We start from the raw sequence: 19,175 nt of genomic DNA, 5'->3' as shown, positions 1-19,175 counted from the left end.
TTAGCAGATTTATAGAAAATACACTATTGTTCAAAAGCCAAATTAACCATTATCAGCAGTTATTAATATTAATTCTACAAAAGCACCACATGGCAGGTCAAGTAAAAAAATAAACCCATTTTTTTAGGATTCATAGAATATAAGATAGATTAACTGAAAAGCAAAAAACCTTGCAAAGGGTAAGTGAAGAAAGTGATACATAAGTTGTCCAAACAGCCCAGCAGATTTGTAGAAAGGCTTTTTGTAGAAAAAAGATAGCTGTTCCAAAGACATTAGTATTAAAATTAAAAGTTAAGTCATCATCTCTCTTCAAAATACATACTGAAAAATCATGCCCAGGTTCAGATAATTTGGAAGATTTTCTCTAAATGTATCAATTCCTTTAAGAGTGCATTTAGACAGAAAAGTGGACTTAAGACTTAGAGTCTGATAGGTCTTTCTGAAATCTGATAAAGTGTCTGATTGATTTTCTTCTGTTTCTAAGTGGGTTAAGCTTTCATTTGGAAATCTATAATAGACATGTAATACCACATATTCAGAAAAAAGTGCTGGGACGTTTTGGTTCAAGTGTGCAGTTACTTTCATTGCAATGCAACTTTTTTGTTCTAGGTCAGCCATGAAAATTTTCCCAACACTACAACTTGGAAAATAAAGTCTTCCTTTCAAACCCATAGTAAGGTAAGAAATTAAAAAATATTTCAGCGTTCAGTGAAGGCAATAACAATTAGAGCCATTAAAAATACTAAAAAATTGCAATTCTTGTTTAGCTATGGTTATTTATAAACAGTCTAGACAAGTAAAACCTCTTGAATTTACCCATGTTGCATAGTTTGAAGTTTCTCAGGCACTCTCAGCTCAGCTATCAATGTCAAAAATGTGTATGTATGGTATAGGATGAATGAACATGCTTTGTCTCCCCAGTGCTTCTAGGGAATCATAATCACTATCCAAAGAAACTGTATACCCTGCAGAGGTAAACAGCCCCTTTGGTTTAATTCTTTTGCCTAATTCTTAAGCACCTGCACCAAAATCCTTCTGTCTGAGTAAGGTGGTAGCTCCTTGTTTGGTACATCAGACAGGTAGAAAAGGCTGAAAAGTGAGAGGAGAAATTAGGGTAGGCAAGAAGGGAAAGAACATAGGGATATCTTCAAAGCATTCTGTCTTGGGACTTAGGAGCCTTTATCAGAGCTAACTGTTAATTGTTCCTTTTGTTACCATTCAAAAACTTTTCCAGAAGAGATATAATGTTGTCTTTTCTTAAAAAAATAAAACAAACAAACAAACAAAAAAACCCAACGCAGCAACAACCAAAAACAAGCAAAAAACCAGAAAAGAGTGGCTAATTTCTTGTGAAATACAAATAACAGAGAAGGTGGCAGGTTCTCCATCACATAATAGCTCTGTGTGATTCAAGCCCTCACTAAACATATGGGAGACCTTAATTCAATTAATTTCTTGGCCTCCAAGGTTTCCAACCCATACCTCTCATGAGGGTTGCTGAACTGTCAAATTATAGTAAATTTATGGTAGGAGGGAAAATGTGCTCCTTGTGCTATGGTGGAGCAGTTTCACTGGCCATTGGTAGGTGACTCAGTGGTCCAGGGAGAAACAGCAAAAAAGGTCCGGATCACCCAGCAGAGTGACTGAGGTTTCTCTCCCAGAACGCATGCCAGTCTTGTCCTGTTCTGGGATTATTTGGATGATTTTGCCTACAGTGTCTGAGGTTTTAGGGAGGATGCAGGTTGTTACTCTGGGGCTCTACAGGAGTCGATCAAAAAGCTGTTCCTCACCTACCTTCAAGAAATGCAACTAAAAGTAGCATCACTGAAAAAGGTGTGATATTTATTATAAATTATTTACATCCTATACTTACTCTACCGTCTTGATTAGTTTAAGTTCAAGGACTTCAGTGCTTATACACTGGCAGGCAAAGTATTAACACAAATCTAGGTATTATATAGGTATTGTTAAACAATGAATGATTAGTAGATTAGACCCTATAAAATTATAATATCACAACTCTTTTATTACTGGGTTGCTAAGAATGTGTTTCTACAATGCATTTCACACAAGAAAATTTTATTCAAAGTCATAGAAATTAAGTTTAAAGTATAACTATTCTAATTCTGTAGAATTTTTGTTTCATTTTGCCATCATTTTATCCAGGTAAACAAATGTAAAAGGTGCTTCCTAGTAATATTCCTTGGGATTTGTTTGTTCACTAAGCTTTGTCCTAAAGCAGGATTGAATAAGTTGTAGGAATAGCAATCTGTGGAGCATTGTGAGTTCCTCTAGATTACCACTGAGGAAAAGAGTTATTTATACACTGATCCATTGGTTAACAGTCAAGAAGAAAGAATATTTTAAAAATTAAGTGATACTCTCAGTGTTGTCTGGTTTTAATTTTTGAATTTACAACACTACACAGAAAGTTCTACGTATTTTATAAGATTATTCATTAAATTTGATTTAAATATACATTACATATAAAAAAAAATTTAACTAAATTTAAAAGGTTGGATGTGAGATATTTCAGTGTCCCAAGCTTTTTAGCTCTTCACATCATCTCTAAAGTGAATAATGTAACAACTCTATTCGGAAGAAAGGAAATGCATGGAAAAATTACATAGGCTGTAAATTCAATATTGAGAGTAGGAGGGGAAGAAAATTCATTTTCCCAGTTACTCTTTCATTAATCAAAATATTTTCTTGGCTAATCCTGTCTCCCCTTCCCTCTTATATCCAAAGATCTATTGCTATATAAATTCTATAGTATATTTCTTTATAATCTTGAAAAATTACTTCCTTTTCATTTTAGTTATGGAGGTTGCACTTAAGTCCCTGTTTATAAAGATCATTTATATATTAGGGTTCTATTAGAAGAAGTAGGAGACAATCAAACATGGTACCTATCTTTAGTTCTCTTATATCTTTCAACAAATAATATTTTCAATTACTAAAGTAATCTAGTGCTTTTCTATCTTTTGAGGGTGACCCTGGATGCACTATATTCTTGAACTTCTTTTTACAGCACCAACACTGCAGATCAAATTCCTGTTCTGCTGTGGAGCCTCCAAAATGATACTTCCCAAACACTGCTACTGTTCAGTAGCAGAACATAGTAAGGATTACTTTTATCTGAACTGCTTTCAAATAAAAGCCACATAGGTGGCTAAATAATTCATTTAGGCTGAGTCTTTGGTGCAAAGCATGGACTGTTAACTCATTTTAAGCAACACAGTAATCTGACCTAACATTTGACCTGTTATTTGACCTAGCTTTTCCACCATTTCACATATCCTCTGTAAAGCTCTGGCTTTAATGTCTTCCAGGTACTTGGTCCCGGAAGACAAACAAGGACACCTCTCTCAAGTAAATCAGGCAATACTTCTTTGCCAGACAGCTGATAATATGTATCTGTGATCTTGGTATTCATCTTAAAAAGGAATTACTTTGGAGAACATTTGCTTTATTTGGATGGCAAAGGTTTCCCAAATATTACTGTAGCATAAATGGTGACACAAAGACCTGCAAATCAACTTGGTCACCTTGTAGTTGTTTTAAGGTAACACTCCCAGATTAGCTGCTTGAGTAGAAGGTAGAGCAGCGTTCCATCTGAGAGTAGAATCCACCAAAAGCTTTAGGGCAGGGTGAAGGAGACTGTTTTAGAAGCATTGGCTTTGTAAGCATTTTAAAAGGATTTTTTAAAACTCTTTCTCTGAAAGCTGTATTTTAACACCTCCATTGTGCAAAACATTGTGAAATACTTGGTTTACTTCCTCATGAACGGTTCAGGAGCAGTGATTGCTACTTTGCTTCAATTTCTTGAACAACTCTTTATAATCTTGGTACTTCTTAACAGACTGGGCCTGCTTCTAAAGTCACCTGCATTTTACATGTCTGTTCCTTATTTTAGTTTGACGCAGTCACTTCAGATTTTCCCAGTTTAAAAGAAAACAGAATTCAACCTAAAGCAAGAAAAGGTTATTAAAGCTGAAACAACAGAAATGGGTCCATATTTTTATTTTTTATATATATATTCCATGAGACTGAATAGCGCAAGATTCTATCCACTGAAGAGCTCTTGCCCCTACCACTCTTGTATCCCATCCATCTCAACTGGCCCTAAAAAAGTTAGCAGACTATGTGTCCCTGGCTACTTTGCTACAGTCCTCATTCCTGTTGTTGTCAGCAGTGAGGAAAAGCTATCATCTCTGTGCTTAACCAGAAACGATATGAAACAAGTATCCTATCTCCAGCAGGCTCCAACCATCTTGAGAATTAATCTTTGTAGATGTCTCCTGTGGACATTCCCAATAGAGTGAAGCCAGTCTTGGCTCCTGGAACAGTGTCGTGCTATTGGGAAATGCCTAGTGGAATTAGCCATAAATTAACATTTTATGCCTCGAGGTCTATATTAAAGTACATTAAGTTTGAAGGTCTTGTCTTTTTTTGCTAAGTATTTTCTCTGCTTCAAGGAGCACAAGCACCAAATTCAACGGGACCAAAGGAGGTTTTGGTTTCAGTGGAGATCTATGTGGTGGCTCTTTGAGAGAGGTGGAAGAGGAGAGAGCAGAGAATCATTTTCCCCACTTTCCTTGTGACAAGTCACAACTGGAGCTAAATGAATATGTTGCATTGCATACTATGAGCATTTAATTTGTCCATAGGAATTCACAAATATTTAGATACTACCTAATCTGTAGATACTGTTAGATTCTAACTTTTTTTTCCCCCATGTGCATATTTTACTTTGTGGAACCAGTACTAATGAGATAATTGTTTCACAAAGTGAATAAGATTTTATTTTGTCTAAACAGTTAATGGTTTTGACTCCTGTTGAGTTTTGTTTTCCATATTTGAATATTCATGCCTTCCAAATATGGTTGACCACTGATTGTCATTTGGAAATCTCAGAAAAAAATTACTTCCTGATGTGCACATGACTTGACAGTTGTTATACCTACAGAAAGTATTACACACACTTATAGAAAGGATCCAGTTTGTTATGGAAGTTCATTGACTAGTGTGACCAACCACTTGTGGCAAAACACAACACTAACCCAGCTGTACATCTTTGAGAGGACCGGGGTTGAGTCTAGCTGTCTCAATCAATTTGATGTCCTCCATATGTAACCCAGCTACCAAGTAATGTCTTCCTCCAAGAATCTGATCCTGATATTTGTGCTGACCAAGGGTAATCATGTTTACTTTCGTGGGCTCACCCACACAGATACCTTAACTGAGGCATTGAGGTGATCCTTTCACAAGAACCAAAAATGATTGATAGACTTTTTAAACGTCAATCCCATAAGGCCTGAACAGATGCTGTGTTTCTGAAACCAGAATCTAATTTCTATATTCTAATAGAAATATTAGGTCATAATATTTTTTTTACAATAAATAAAGTGTAATGACTGATAATCAGTCATAACCACAGCACATAAAAATAGATAGTGGCTATTTCTGCTAATATTTTATGTGGTCTGGAAAGTGATCTAGACATTGTTATCTAGCATACTCAAATTATATTTGTCATTTTACTGTCCATTTTAACTACATGCAACTGTTGTGCCTCTTTCTTCATCTATGAAAATGGAAAGCCAGTAATGAGTTCTTGACATCTCTAAAAGGATTTCTGTGTCTGTCTAAAAATAATTTTCTATATAATTTATCCATCTATGTATCTCTGAATACTTAGAAAAATATCAGCCCAATCTGTTTCAAGCACCAAATTTTCACATTAAAAAATTAAATGCTTTAGCACAACCATAAGTAGACATACATTTCAGTAAAATTTTTATTTGGTTGGAACATTGAGAAAAAAAACAAATTCCCCTTTACTAGATTGTACTAAAGCAGCTGAGGCTTTTATCCAAAACCTGACTCTTAAAACCTATTAATTAAACTTTTTGGGTTTGAATATACCATTCTCTTACATTATTATGCTTGTTTCTTTGTCAAACACCAGTGAAGACAAATCTAGGGAAGCCAAATGGAGAAAGCAGACTGTTTTCCTGACCCCTCAACTGTAATATTTACTGTGCTCACCCTTTCCTTGACCTTTATTAAACAATTTTTGAAAAAAGCCTATTCCCAGTACTTTAAGTATTAAAATATCTATTTGCTGCAGTATATCCAGGATTTTTCACCCCAGCAGTTCTACATTAAGATAGAAAACAGTCTGATAAAATCCCTTAGGCACCAGGCTGCCATGTGTTGCTCATGTATGAGACACTGCACACAGTTCTAGAGTTTTTTTTTCTGATTTTGGTGGGTTACACAACCTTACTAAAGTCAGTAAAATCTGTTGTGATTAACAAAATGAGGATTTTTTTAATGGCAGTGATTCCTGTTGAGTAGTACACCATTCAAGCCTGCACAAAACCAGACCTGGGCAGTATGTCCAGAACAGCCAGTCTTTTTATGGCCTTTGGAGAAGAGTTGATCCCTGTTCACTGGGAAAGTGAATCTCCTTGCCTTTGACACATGCATTTATAGCAACTTTTTGGGCTGAGTTATTGAAAACACATGCCTGCATTTCTCCCATCACCCTAGTGTTTCTGTCCAATGTGGGTATTTCAGCTTTAAAACTTGACAGTAACGGAGTGGAAGTGCAAAGTCCATGTACACAGAACTGGTAAGCAGAGGTTAGACATGTGCCTCACACAACTTGTCAGTTGAGGATGGTGGTTTTTCTCATGACATACACAGACGTTTGCATACTAACTGTGGAAGGTTACTGTGACCCACAGGAAGGCAGAACAGTGACAGATACAAATAGAGTTGTATGGAGGAGGAATCTTAGAGCTCCCACTCACCCTATCCACCCAGACCACATCTGTCTTCCAACACAACACAGCTCTCTGGCAGCAGCTGCAGTCTCTGCACTCCTTTGAGGCTGATAAAGTGAGCAAAATGCAAGATATCCACATTGCTCTTTGGCCAGCTGCTAGAAGGCACCCTCCCACAGGAGGTGGAGAGTATCCCATCCCTAACATCTCAGCATCTTACTGCAAGCCAGAGAGGCTCCAGCAGCATGGGAATAGACATTTCCAAAAATAAGATGGAAAGATCTGCAGAACTACGTATTAAAGCTGCATTCCAGGCCCAGATACTTGTATGTCCAGCTCCAAAACATCATACAGAGAGAAGAGTGTGGGAGTTATTTTGACCACCTGTCTCTGGCAAAGATCAAGACATAGCATGATGGCTTATGCCAGTTGTTGCTTTGCCTCTCTGCTGCTGTTTGAATATCTTCATGTATGGACTTTGCTAAAAGATTACCCCTGTTGTGCTATTGCCTTTGTTATTTATCAACTTCTACAAGCTCACCAAAAAATGGTGCTCTTATTAGGCACTGAATTCCTCCAAATATTACATCTCTGACATAAATATTTCTACTGTCCTCTCTTGTTACTGTTACTTTGAGTCTTTGCAGACATAAAAGTCTAACAATAGAAAGGCAGAGATTTGAAGGTGAGGGAGTGAAAGAAAATAAAAAGAGGATCACATGGTCTTTCTGCTTCTTATCCTGACTTTACACTTTTTGAAATGTGTCACATCTCAAAAGCATTTTTTTTAACTCCTGTGACTGCTAGAGCATGGTATTGGTGTCATATTCACCTTGTTATGGGTTTGAGATTTTTTTTTGTATATCACAAGAAAACTCTCACAAATATTGAGGGAAAAGCTGGAAATGACTTGTAGTCAGAGGTTGTTTAAAATATAGCAGCTGTTGAGTGGCTGGTGTGCTGTTATCTAATGCTTTACAGAACGGTGGCCAGAGCCCAAGGTTCAGCACCAGGTTATTCCAGGTTCTTAGATAGGAGAGTGAAGCAATTCAAAGCTTCAATGCAGTTCAAATCCTCTTTTGATGCACCAAAATAACCTACTTTCTTTCCTCTTGAAAAGCTTTGATAAGATATTGTACTGCTGGAAATTTGACAGCATCGTATTGGTGGAAATTATTTAACCCAATTACAATATGGTGATGCAAACCCCCTGCTACCAAATTCTCTAATACAGAACCACAAAGGTCTAGGATTTTTTGTAGTCATCTGTGGACATTCAAATATTTGGAAGCATTTGTTAGTTTGCATGCTTGACAAATATATTTTCATTATACACAACAGATGCCAGTTGTGTATAATGAAAATATATTTGCTCTCTGCAGTACTATTTTTAAAGGACGGATTAAAAATTGTTTTCATTTAAAAACATGTTGAACATGAAAACTGTCCATCTAAAATAAGACTCAGCAGTCATCATCTTACTGATTGTGCCTGAGTTTACAAATAACATCAGCCAAATAGCCAAAGCAGGAGAGAAGCCTGAGGCTTGCTACATAGCTCTTCTGTAACACAGGAGCCAAAGTAGGATCCAGTTTCATTTTTTTTCCTAAAGCAGATTGAAAACAGCTTCCATCTCTATACTGTTTAAAGCTTTTCTCTTCATCCTAGAATGTGATTATAGTCTAAGCAATGATTTCCATAATGCCATGCTGGCATGCTGGGCTCTCTCCCTGATTTATATGACAGATATAACCAGTTTACAAGGGAAGCACATGGATCAGCTCATTGGCTAGCATGAATAGGTGATGTGATTCTTCCCCAGCTAGCATAACTTCCTAGGCAAATTCCTGAGATCTAAAAAGTACAGCCGAATAGGATATAATGGATTTACCAATATACTGACATCTTTTTGCATTATCATGGTGTATAAAAGTTAAGGATGTTGAACTTCAGTCCTACTGAAAATGTACATGTAGATGACTCATTCATACACATAGTTTAGGCAATTATACAAATCAGATGATTGAGTCCTGCTCACAGGATTGAACTGGCTCCTGCAAGTCCTGTAAAAAACTAAATCAAGAATGGCTAAACTGAGCACAGTATCTTCAAGGTAAATGCATTGTGTAGTGCACTGTATGTACAAAATACCCTTTGAAGATGAGGCTGTATTTCAGACGGATTTCACAGATTTCAAAAAAAATCAGAGATTTTTTTTTAAACTAACCTTCTATTTTCTTATTTATATATGTCACAGAAATAAATCTTATCCTTATTCTTAATTCTGTTCATCTACTGGAAATACAGGTATCTTTTTTCTCTCTTTTTCCATTTTAATATATTCATTTCATATTTAGAAGTTAATTTAAAGTGTTTTAAATTTATGAACTGCAGAGTTGCACTGTTTTAAACACCATCATCCTGTAAAATGCAGAGTTTATTCTTATTCCAGAATGACTCTTATTATGGAAAAAAAAGAAAAGAACAGCAAACATCCTCCTGACCAGCAAAGTCATTTCCTGACAAGCCTGAATGATAATGAGAGTTGTCTAGTTTTCTGCAGGAAAAAAAGGAAGAGACCTCTTGGCACCCTTCGTTGTGGAAGCAATATCTTTGTTTTCTTCTTTCCAGGGGGCACACGCCTGCCTTGACTGAGACTCAGCTCTTCCCATATTCCCTCTCTTATCAGTGTTAACACTCAGAGTCTGTCATAAGTATTCTTTTGCTTACAGTTTCAACATTAGTTTCCAGTATACTACCTTGGACTGCACTGCTTGGCTACTGCATATATGGATGTTTCTCTCAGTAGTTCTCATCACTTTCCTCTAGATAAACTAGCAAAAAAATATTTGTTTGTGGTAAACTTTAAATACATGACTTCCCAGCAGCAACTGTAATGTCAAATAGAGTTAGAGAAACATCAAGTGGGTTCTGTGGCAATTAAATATTCTACTGCATATTTGCATGTGCAAACTGAGGTTTTGTGGTAGAATGTGTATTTTTTTCAAAAACATACGTTTTTGGAAATGATTGGGGTAGCAGAATAAAGATTCTCAGCTTTTTCATTTGATTTTGAACTCATTCTAGCTTCTCTGATAACAGACATGATCAACTACCTAGGAGAACATAAAAATTTATTTACATATAAAGAAATGCTCTTTTCCTTTTGTCATTGCTAGAGAAATTGCAAGGCAGGGGAATTGCAGGTGTCTCTTCTATTTTTATACATTTCTAGAGGATAGGATCACACACCAATATGTACCCTCACAAGTCACACATTTCTTCCATCCATCTTTAATCCTGTTATTATATCAATCAACAGTTTCTCCTTTTTGTTTTTCTTCCCTCTGTCCCTTCATTTATGAAAGTGATTATGTTGTAGCTGGAAAAACAGGGAACTTTGAAGAAACTAGAATAAACTGCAGTTGAAAATCTGGGAAATTCAGGAGAATGTGCAACATATTTTCCCTTGATAATATTGTGAAAAGCACAAAAGTACTCTTGAGACATATGTGTTTCCTTCTGCTGAGTGACAGCCTTAAGGACAGTACATGTGAGAGAGAAGTTTTAGAGGTAAAAATATTTTTTCTTTTAACTGAGTAGCAGAGAAATAGGGGTATTTGAAGCATATGCAAATTGGCAGTATAGTCTTTGTCCTCTTATATTATTTTTCCTCTTTCTGTGCTTGCACAGGTGGATTTTGCCCTTTGCCCTTATATGCTTAGAACAAGAACCACTCTCAGAGCAAAATTAGAGGTATAAGATATAGGATTTTGAGGAACTGTAATAATAGTAAAAAAAAGTCAATTTATAAGGATATTTTGTCTATTTTAAATAAAGCATCACTTCCACTATCAGTGTTGCATAAATAAGAATTGAATGATCTGTTGGAAGGTAGGATGGCTCTGCAGAGAGACCTGGAACACTTGGATAGATGGGCAGAGTCTAACAAGATGAAGTTTAATAAGTCCGAGTGCCAAGTCCTGCACTTTGGCCACAATAACCCCCTGCAACGTTATAGGCTGGGGACGGTGTGGCTGGACAGTGGCCAGGCAGAAAGGGACCTGGGGGTACTGGTTGACAGCTGGCTGAATGTGAGCCAGCAGTGTGCCTTGGTGGGGTCAGCACTGTGCCCTGGTGGCCTAGAAGGCCAAAGACATCCCGGCCTGTATCTGGAATAGTGTGGCCAGCAGGAGCAGGGAGGTCATTCTTCCACTGAACTTGGCACTGGTGAGGCCCACACCTTAAGTACTGTGTCCAGTTCTGGCCCCCCAGTTTAGAAAGGACATTGAGACACTTGAGTGCATCCAGAAGAGGCTGGTGAGGGGCTTGGAACACAAGCCCTATTAGGATCAGCTGAGGGAGTTCGACTTGTTTAGCCTGGCGAAAAGGAGAATCAGAGGCAACCTTATCACTCTCCACAACTTCCTGGAGGGTAGTTGTAGTCAGGTGGGAGTTGGTCTCTTTCTCCAGGCAGCAACTGACAGAACCAGAGGTCACAGTCTCAAAGCTGCATCAAGGGAAATATTAGTTGAATATTAGGAAAAAGCTTTTCACGCAGAGAGTGATAAAGTTCTGGAATGGTCTGCCTGGGGAGGTGGTGGAGTCACCATCCCTGGATGTGTTTAAAAAAAGACTGGATGTGGCACTTGATACCATGGCTTAATTAAGGTGTTAAGGAACAGGTTGGATGCGATGATCTTGAAGGTCTCTTCCAACCTTGTGATTCTGTGGTACAGCTGATTTCCTCTCATAGCACAGATTTCACTGAGTGATGACATTGTGGAAGAAGAAGAGTGCTGGCACAGTGTTATTACTGACAGGGAGTAAGACGGAGAAAAAGCTCTAATAATGGTATTTTTTGACTGAGTGAGAAGAAGCAGCCATGAAACCTAAAGAAGATCAAATGATGTTGAAAGCTGCTGGTGGTTTGAAGGAGAGCAGAGCTTAACCTGATAGCATTGTTGGAAGACTTCATGAGACGCCTTGCAGAGGTTAAAGCCAGATCTTGTAGGAATCCTGGCAGGAAGTTACTTGGCACAAGTAGATGAAAGGAAGAAAGTGACATTAAGCATGGAACTAGTGGTTCAAGTTTCTGAAAAAAATCAGAGCAAAACCATTTTCATTGGAAAGAACATATCTCAGGTTAAAACTACAGAAAGTGAAGAAATAAGAAGAAAAGAAAGCTGAAGACTCATGTGACAAAAGACCGAATTAGAAATTTCCAAAAGGGTAAGAAGGACAAACTAAGAAAAATGAAGGCAGGAGGTGGAAATCCATTGTCTAATGGGTTTAGAAAAGTCTTTGAATAAGCAGGAAGGGAAAGAATTGATAGAAAGATAGAAAGAATCGTGATAGAAAGAATTCTTTGATTTTTTTTTTTAATTGGAATAGCTTTGTTTAACTGAAAATTGGCATTCCATCTGAATATGATAAAAAACTTCACTTTGAGTGCAACTGAGCACTGGAACAGGCTACCAGAGAGGTTGTGGAGTCTCCTTTTCTGTAGATATTCAAAACCAGATCCTGTGCAACCTGCTCTGGTGAACCTGGTTGAGCAGGGGGATTGGATTGCACAGTCTCCAGAATTCCCTTCCAACCCCAAACATTCTGTTGTTCTGTGATTCTGAATCTTCTGTGATATATCAACAGAGCAGACAGCATGAACAGAATTTAATTTTTGAGTGAAAATAACCACTTGCTGATAAATATTTTCAAATTTGACTTCAGTACTGTGGAATTTACAACCTGTAATTGGTTGTAAATTGTGCATAAATTACCTTAAAATTAATCAAAGGTCCTGTGAAAATCAGTCTCAAAATTCTGCCCCTTTGTCAGTGTGTCTGCAACTGCACAGCACTCTCCATTGTCTATTGTTCAACACAGCTCTGCTTAGAAAGATGTGAATGCTCTGTACCATCCAGAGACAAAAAATTCTCTTTAGATTCAAATAAAATTACCGAATGGCAAATTTTGTTAGCAATTCTAGAGAATGTCTTTACAATTTCCAAAATGTTTTTAGGAATCTTAGTTGGCTGATTTCCACTTTGGCCTCAGAGTAAAAAAAAAACTTAAATGGTCCAGAAACAAATAGAAAAAAGGTTTTGAGGCAGTAACCAAAAGTAGGTTACAAAAGGTCTCAGAGCAGCAGCTTTATCTGCTGGTGAGTACTTGCTCAGTTCAGTAGTCACATGATTCACACACTGGTTCTTTTTTTTTCCCAGAAATAGAATCAATAGAGAACAGACAAACCCACAGTTGCCAGTTTGTAGAGTTTTGTGGCTTTTCTTGAGGGCTCCAGGCATGCACAGGTCTACCAGATATTAAAGAAAAACTGTTTCAGTTCCTGCATGTCCATATGCTGCTCTACTGGGGAATAGTTATCCAATAAAGGCACTAAAAATAAGTAGTGGGGAAACTGTCTAGATAAAGTTTACATCGAGGAAAAAGAGTGTTATTTAAAAGTCACCTTTACATTTTCAGCGATATTTTATTTGCCATGCACTTAATTAATCACTTATAATTTATGTTAAAAGTCTTTTAGCAGAAAGTTTTAGTCTTGATGAAAGCATATTGCAGCATTAGATGTATGGTAGTAAATGTTAAGCCTTTTGGATTATGCACAAGAATCTACCTTTCCTGACAGCAGACCATACTAAGAAAATGTTTGAGTCTTTCAACAATTTTCAGAAACTTCTATGACAACAGATTTTGATGTCTCTAAATATGTGTATTCCACTAAATAGAATACTGCAAGCAGCAAACAGGAAAGTTTAAATATGGATGTTTAGACTGTTTAGACACACGATAAATTTTTCTTTAAATAGTGAGTGAAAGGGACATCAGAGTAAAAACAAAAGAAGACTCCCAGAACCAATGAGATCTGCTAAGACTGTAGATTCAGAGAAAACAATAATTTTCTTTGCTTTTGACCCTAATTTTTGCAACTGTCCCTAGGAACCTGGATGTGTATTGCTTAAATCCTAATTGAAACTCTTTTCAAACTCTTTGAAAGAGATGCAAGGAAAAAAAGCTACAGATGTTTTTCAAAAGCAGGAAAATTTTCATCATAATTTTTGAGAAAAAACTGTTAATGCACTTTTAATACCTAACTGTGTGAGAAAGGACAAAGCATAAAGGACACAGGAAGGAAAAGGAAATTATGATGCTTCTAGAGAGCTGGTTTATTCTGATCCCAAATTCATCACTGAATCTATTTGGAGGTCGACATCACACTAAGATATTCTTCTGCCTTTCTATATTTACGGCATTCCAGCTGCATGATAACATTCATTTGTGAGCAGGTACTAAAGGAGCAGCATGTGAAACACTACGTTTATAGTCCTAGTCTGCTGTCTTCTAACACATGTTGTAAATGGCCTCACACCACCAACTTCTGATCTTCTGCAAAGCTTACATATATTTCAAGCATGGTCCAGCATGTATAAAAACCAGCAAAAAGGTTGCTGTTAGGATTAAGTATGAATTGTAAAGAGCCTGCATTAAATATTGCCTGTGATCTGGCATTACAGAAACAGACATCCAGTGAACTATACATTCTTTCCTTTTCAGAACACAATTCTCCATAGTGCTGAACATTAAAACACCCATTAGTTTCAGTAAGAGCTGAAAGTTGCGTCATTAGCTCCAGCATTAGGCTTAAGGACTGAGCTAAGGATATTAACAGAATCCCTGTTAAGATGCTGGGCAAAGATAAGACAGTTTCAGATCGTCAAGTACACTTGAGTAGGTATTTCCTGTTTAATTGATTTGAATAAGAGAGAGTCTGTGTATCAGTGCTGCAACCTTAAGTGTATTGTATAATAGGATGCTTTGTGAGCTGCTCTTTTAAGACGAAGACTCATAAAATAAGAACTGTTCAGACCTCATTTGTTTTGAAATACTGGTTGCACCTCTTCTCAGTACTCTTGCAGCGTGGGCTGGTGCAGATTTTGGCTTTCAGAAATGCCTCGTACACTCTAGTTACAGCGCTTTCAAATCAGACAGCAAAAAAAAGAAAATAGCAGAGATCTCTCAAAAGGACTGAAAGTCTCTATTCACTCATACTCCCGAGGTCTGGATGGGTTCTGGCAAGTAGTGAAGCTTTTGAGTAGCTACCCAAAGGGATAGTCAGAGCTTCATCCTGCTGCTTTGTGGATTCATTTCAGCGAAAGTTCAGGTCTGCTTCTGCAACCCCTTTTGGAAAATGTTTGAAAGTCATATGAGGTTCTGACCAAGCGTTGTAGCTTGCAGAGTTCAGACCATGCTGAGTACACTTTCAGTTTTCTGAGAGGAGTTGTGATTTCCTACGGGAATGACAAACTCTAGAATTTCATTTCAATTCAGAATTTTAAAGTCAACATTTTCAAAAGGTTCCACACAACAGAGATACACTTTAATTAATATAGCTGCAAAATTCCATTCCACTACTTGTTCCTGAAGGAACAAATGTATATCCCTAAAGCAAACTGATGCACCACAATAGCTCAAAAACAGTGATATATTTTAATGCACAGTTATTTGGATCTCTCTGATCGGCAGACTCTATTTGCACTTTTCTTCTATTCCTCTTTTGTATGTAAGTGATTTGTTTTCACTGAGAACAAGATCAGAACTTGCTAATATGTACTGTAGCTTGCAGGTTCACTGGGAAGTATTTATTTCTTAATCATGTACCTGTTAAATTAATTGTTTGGGATGATCAAAGGCTCAGCAGGTGGTGGGGATGATTTAGAAAGCAGAAAATTGATGCTATCTTTCTGATTGACATCCTATTATTTTGGCATATATTTCCTGTTTGTCAGGAACGTAAAGCCTGAACATTCAGTAATAATATCTAGTATTATTTTGGAAAGGGAAACCATTGGCTGATTGCAGTTTAACAAGATGAAAAAATCTTCAGATTTCCTTCTGTCAGGTTTGAAACAGAAGCTGAGCACATGTAGCCCAACCTTTCCTGAGAGAAAGAAAAACTAGCTACACGGCACCTGCTGCTCCTTTTTTCTGCGAGCCTGAAGCCACAATCCCTCTCTTAGCACCACTCTTTAAAAACAATCAAGCCTGTGAGGTTTTAGAAATATACAAAATAATTATCACAATAAAGTAAAACACATTGTTTAAGACAGGTTTGAGGCACAACTGAAAAAAAAACCTTGTCCTGAGATCAACTTCGTCTGACCTCTCTCAAGCTGCACTTCTCTCCTCCATTTTGTGATCAGGTTTTTTAAGATCACAGCACTTCTCCTTACAAGAATAATTGCAGCCTCTGGAGAAATTTCAGGATGCAGCCATTCAAGCTCCTCTCTGAAGCAATAGAAATTCTGGCAGTTTTCTTTCCTTATTTCCCAGAACTCAGCCAGCTCAAGATATGCTTCACTTCTTTTTTCCTGTTTGATTTTGGGGTTTTTTTTTCCCCCAAGTTATTGTCTCTCTTTTTTTATTTTTTAAAATAGAACCTTAACTCAGCACTCTTGCATCCCATGCTCAGTGTGATTTTTTTTTAATGTTGCTATAGAGAAGCATGATCCCATAAATTTCCCATAAATTTGTGGGATTAAAAAAGGAAATGAAATAAAGTAGCTAAATAGTCTGAGTGAAGAAATAAAGAGAGCAAAACTGGAAACTAAATGAACATGGTGTTTGTCAGTCTATTCTTTTAGAAAAGAAGCCTCTCTGGGGAGAAACCTTACTATAATAATATCTTTGGTCTCTTTCTTCTAGTAAACAATTTGCTTTAACTTAGAAATATACATTGTCAAAAGCAGAATAAGCTATCACAGGGCATGTACAGATCTAGAGAAAGATCTGTAAAGATTGGTAAAGAAAAGAAAGAAAATCAAATTTACAAGATACTATATCTTCTCTCATGGCATGGAAAGATGAACAAAAGGAATCTGCTCCAAGCTAGGGGGGAACTAGGTCCTGCAAACACCCTTCCTCTCCTTCTCCTCCGGCCACTCCAGAGTGGTGCGCTTTGTCTGCCACCAGATCCATTCCCTGAATACAAAGAATGGCTGCCAAGTGTGGTCCCCTAAGGGATTTCATGTGGTGTTAACTGGATTAGGTATGGGAGACATTTAGGGGCATCCTGGAGAGAGCTGAGGTATACAGGAAGGCTGCACAGTTTTCAGAATTGTGGTCTCCATATTGTCCTAATAACAGCTGTTGAAAAGTGATGAACACATTGAAAAATTTTACTGGTGCCTTTTGGACAAAAAGGTGTGCATATGTTATAGTATCTGCCCTCTAAATGACACCTTTTGCATTATGAATCAAAACCATAGCAGAAATAACAATGCTATCTTCCTTACAGGTTATTACAGCTGCTAACCAACATCCTGACTTAGCATAGAAGCTGTTGTACCTTTATCTGGGCTTAACAAAAACTGATGCTAGGAAATAACACGTTCCATATCTTTCGTGCTGAATATTTTAGGTACACTTTAATTAGAACTTTGATTTTTAAGACTTGTAAGATTCCTCTCTATGCTTTTCCAGTAAAATTCACACAGCAACACTTATGTTTATAACATCAGCTCCAAAAAGCTCAGCAATGATTGCTGGATATTACTTCAGTCTCCATTTATCATAACAAGGAAACAACCCCTCCAACAAGATCTGCTGTATGCCAATGCAAAGGTTAGAAACTATCTACTTGTGGGTAAGAATGTTATTTTTTTCAGCAGAAAATAAACTAATTTCTTGCTTATGGAAAATTCAGTAGGAAATGCACAAAAGCCTGGACAGTTATCAAACTCACTCATCTCTGTTTTGTGTAGGTACATATCTAGGTTTGCAGGATGCCGTGCTCCAAAACTGGCTCCTGAAAACTTTTTGAGTTGTACAGGAAAACTGTTATTTAAAATAAGCTCAGGGTGGTACTCACCAAAGGTGTTTAGTCATGCCCAGGCCATTCCTCACCATGTCTGTTGTCTCTTAGAAAACCTCTTAATAAGGAAAAACACTCTTCCTCTTGGGAAGAAAGGAAGGAACACTTAAATCAACATCTCATATCACAACAGTTTTGGGGTACTAGAAAAACCCCTGTACAGTTCTCCATCAAAAATATTTGGTGTGGTCTAAGAGTCAGAGGGCCCAAAAAGTCATCAAATAAACTTAATGACAACCCCTGCACTGAGACTCTCACACTTAAGCTGAACCATCTGAGTTTTTTGTGCATAAAAGAATACACCTGGCACTAGGAGTATTGGCCAGCATTTGGGGTCATGGAAGTAAGCAATTGGACAATGCAAGTGAAGGATGACCTGGATATGTGACAGCAGTGGTAGCTGCAGAGAAACACAAAATCTGATACATACTGCACATGGTAATAGATGATTTGGGACAAAAAGAAGGATACTGGATATTGCCAGCAGGATGCTGAAATACCAGGTTGCTCAGTTTGAGACAGACAATGTAGAGTATAAAGTAACTACTACTTTAAATCCAAGCCATGTTTTTTCCAGGCTTCAGAAGAAGCCCAGAGAACTTTGTGTCATGACTGCTTAGTAACCATTGAATAAGTGTGTTCTGGAAAACCACCTCTCAAGAGCAATCCCATCCAGGACACAGAATTGGGCTAGGTATTCAATGGGAACCACAACTCAGGTAACAGAAACCCAGGCTTTACTTTTTAACACATCAGCACCAAAAACAGAATTAATGACCTTACCTAGAAACCACTGAAGGAAAAAAGGTAAATAAATGAACTGATTTAAAGTATGTTTTTGGAATAATACCTGCCCATGGAGCCATATGAAATAAAAGGCAATTCATTTTTGGTGTAGAGTTCTACTAAACACAAAGAAGAAATCAAAGACAGTGAAAAAACTGGAAGTCATTGTGATGCCCTTATAAAGCCCATCAGTTTGGGGACTCCCCAGTTAATACAGGGAATCAATTAGCTGACCAAAAAGCTAAAGAGTTTACTGAAAAACCTATTTTTGTACTAGTACCTAACAAATAGCTGAATGTCCTAGAACAAAAACGAAATCAAGACAGGTGGTTAGCCCCATCACTGAAAACAAGGGAAAATCCCAGCAGGGGATTGGTAAACTAATGTGGGCAAGTAATTGTACCTCCAAAGTAGTGTATTATAGTGGAACCAAAACATCAGGAAACACATTAAGAAGTAGAGAATAGAGTAATTAGTTTACAAAGGAATATAGTAAACATGAAGATGACAGAAATTAATAGATCAGTTGAAAACATTATTTTGCTTATTGAAAAATAAGTAATTTGTTTTGTAAAATAATCTCAAGGGAAAAAGAAGTCTGCCTCCAGAGCTAGTAAAACAGAGGAACTCACCAGGTAATTATTGGCATATTGATTTTGCGGAACTGTCCAGGCAGAACTGGGACTGGCACATTTTGATATTTTAGT

At 37.3% G+C, this 19,175-nt stretch overlaps 1 long non-coding RNA gene across 1 annotated transcript in view; it reads right to left on the bottom strand.

Annotated features, from left to right (window-relative positions):
• Positions 1-16,174, bottom strand: part of LOC129133123 (uncharacterized) — an 84,640-nt gene extending 68,466 nt beyond the window's left edge. Inside the window, exon 1 of the long non-coding RNA XR_008535920.2 lies at positions 15,973-16,174. This is a non-coding gene — a long non-coding RNA (uncharacterized LOC129133123). The remainder of the gene's footprint in view (positions 1-15,972) is intronic.
• Between the last annotated feature and the right edge of the window lie 3,001 nt (positions 16,175-19,175).

Source organism: Agelaius phoeniceus, chromosome Z (genome assembly GCF_051311805.1).
Source record: "Agelaius phoeniceus isolate bAgePho1 chromosome Z, bAgePho1.hap1, whole genome shotgun sequence".
NCBI lineage: Eukaryota > Metazoa > Chordata > Aves > Passeriformes > Icteridae > Agelaius > Agelaius phoeniceus.
This window is presented reverse-complemented; position numbering and strand designations above follow the sequence as displayed.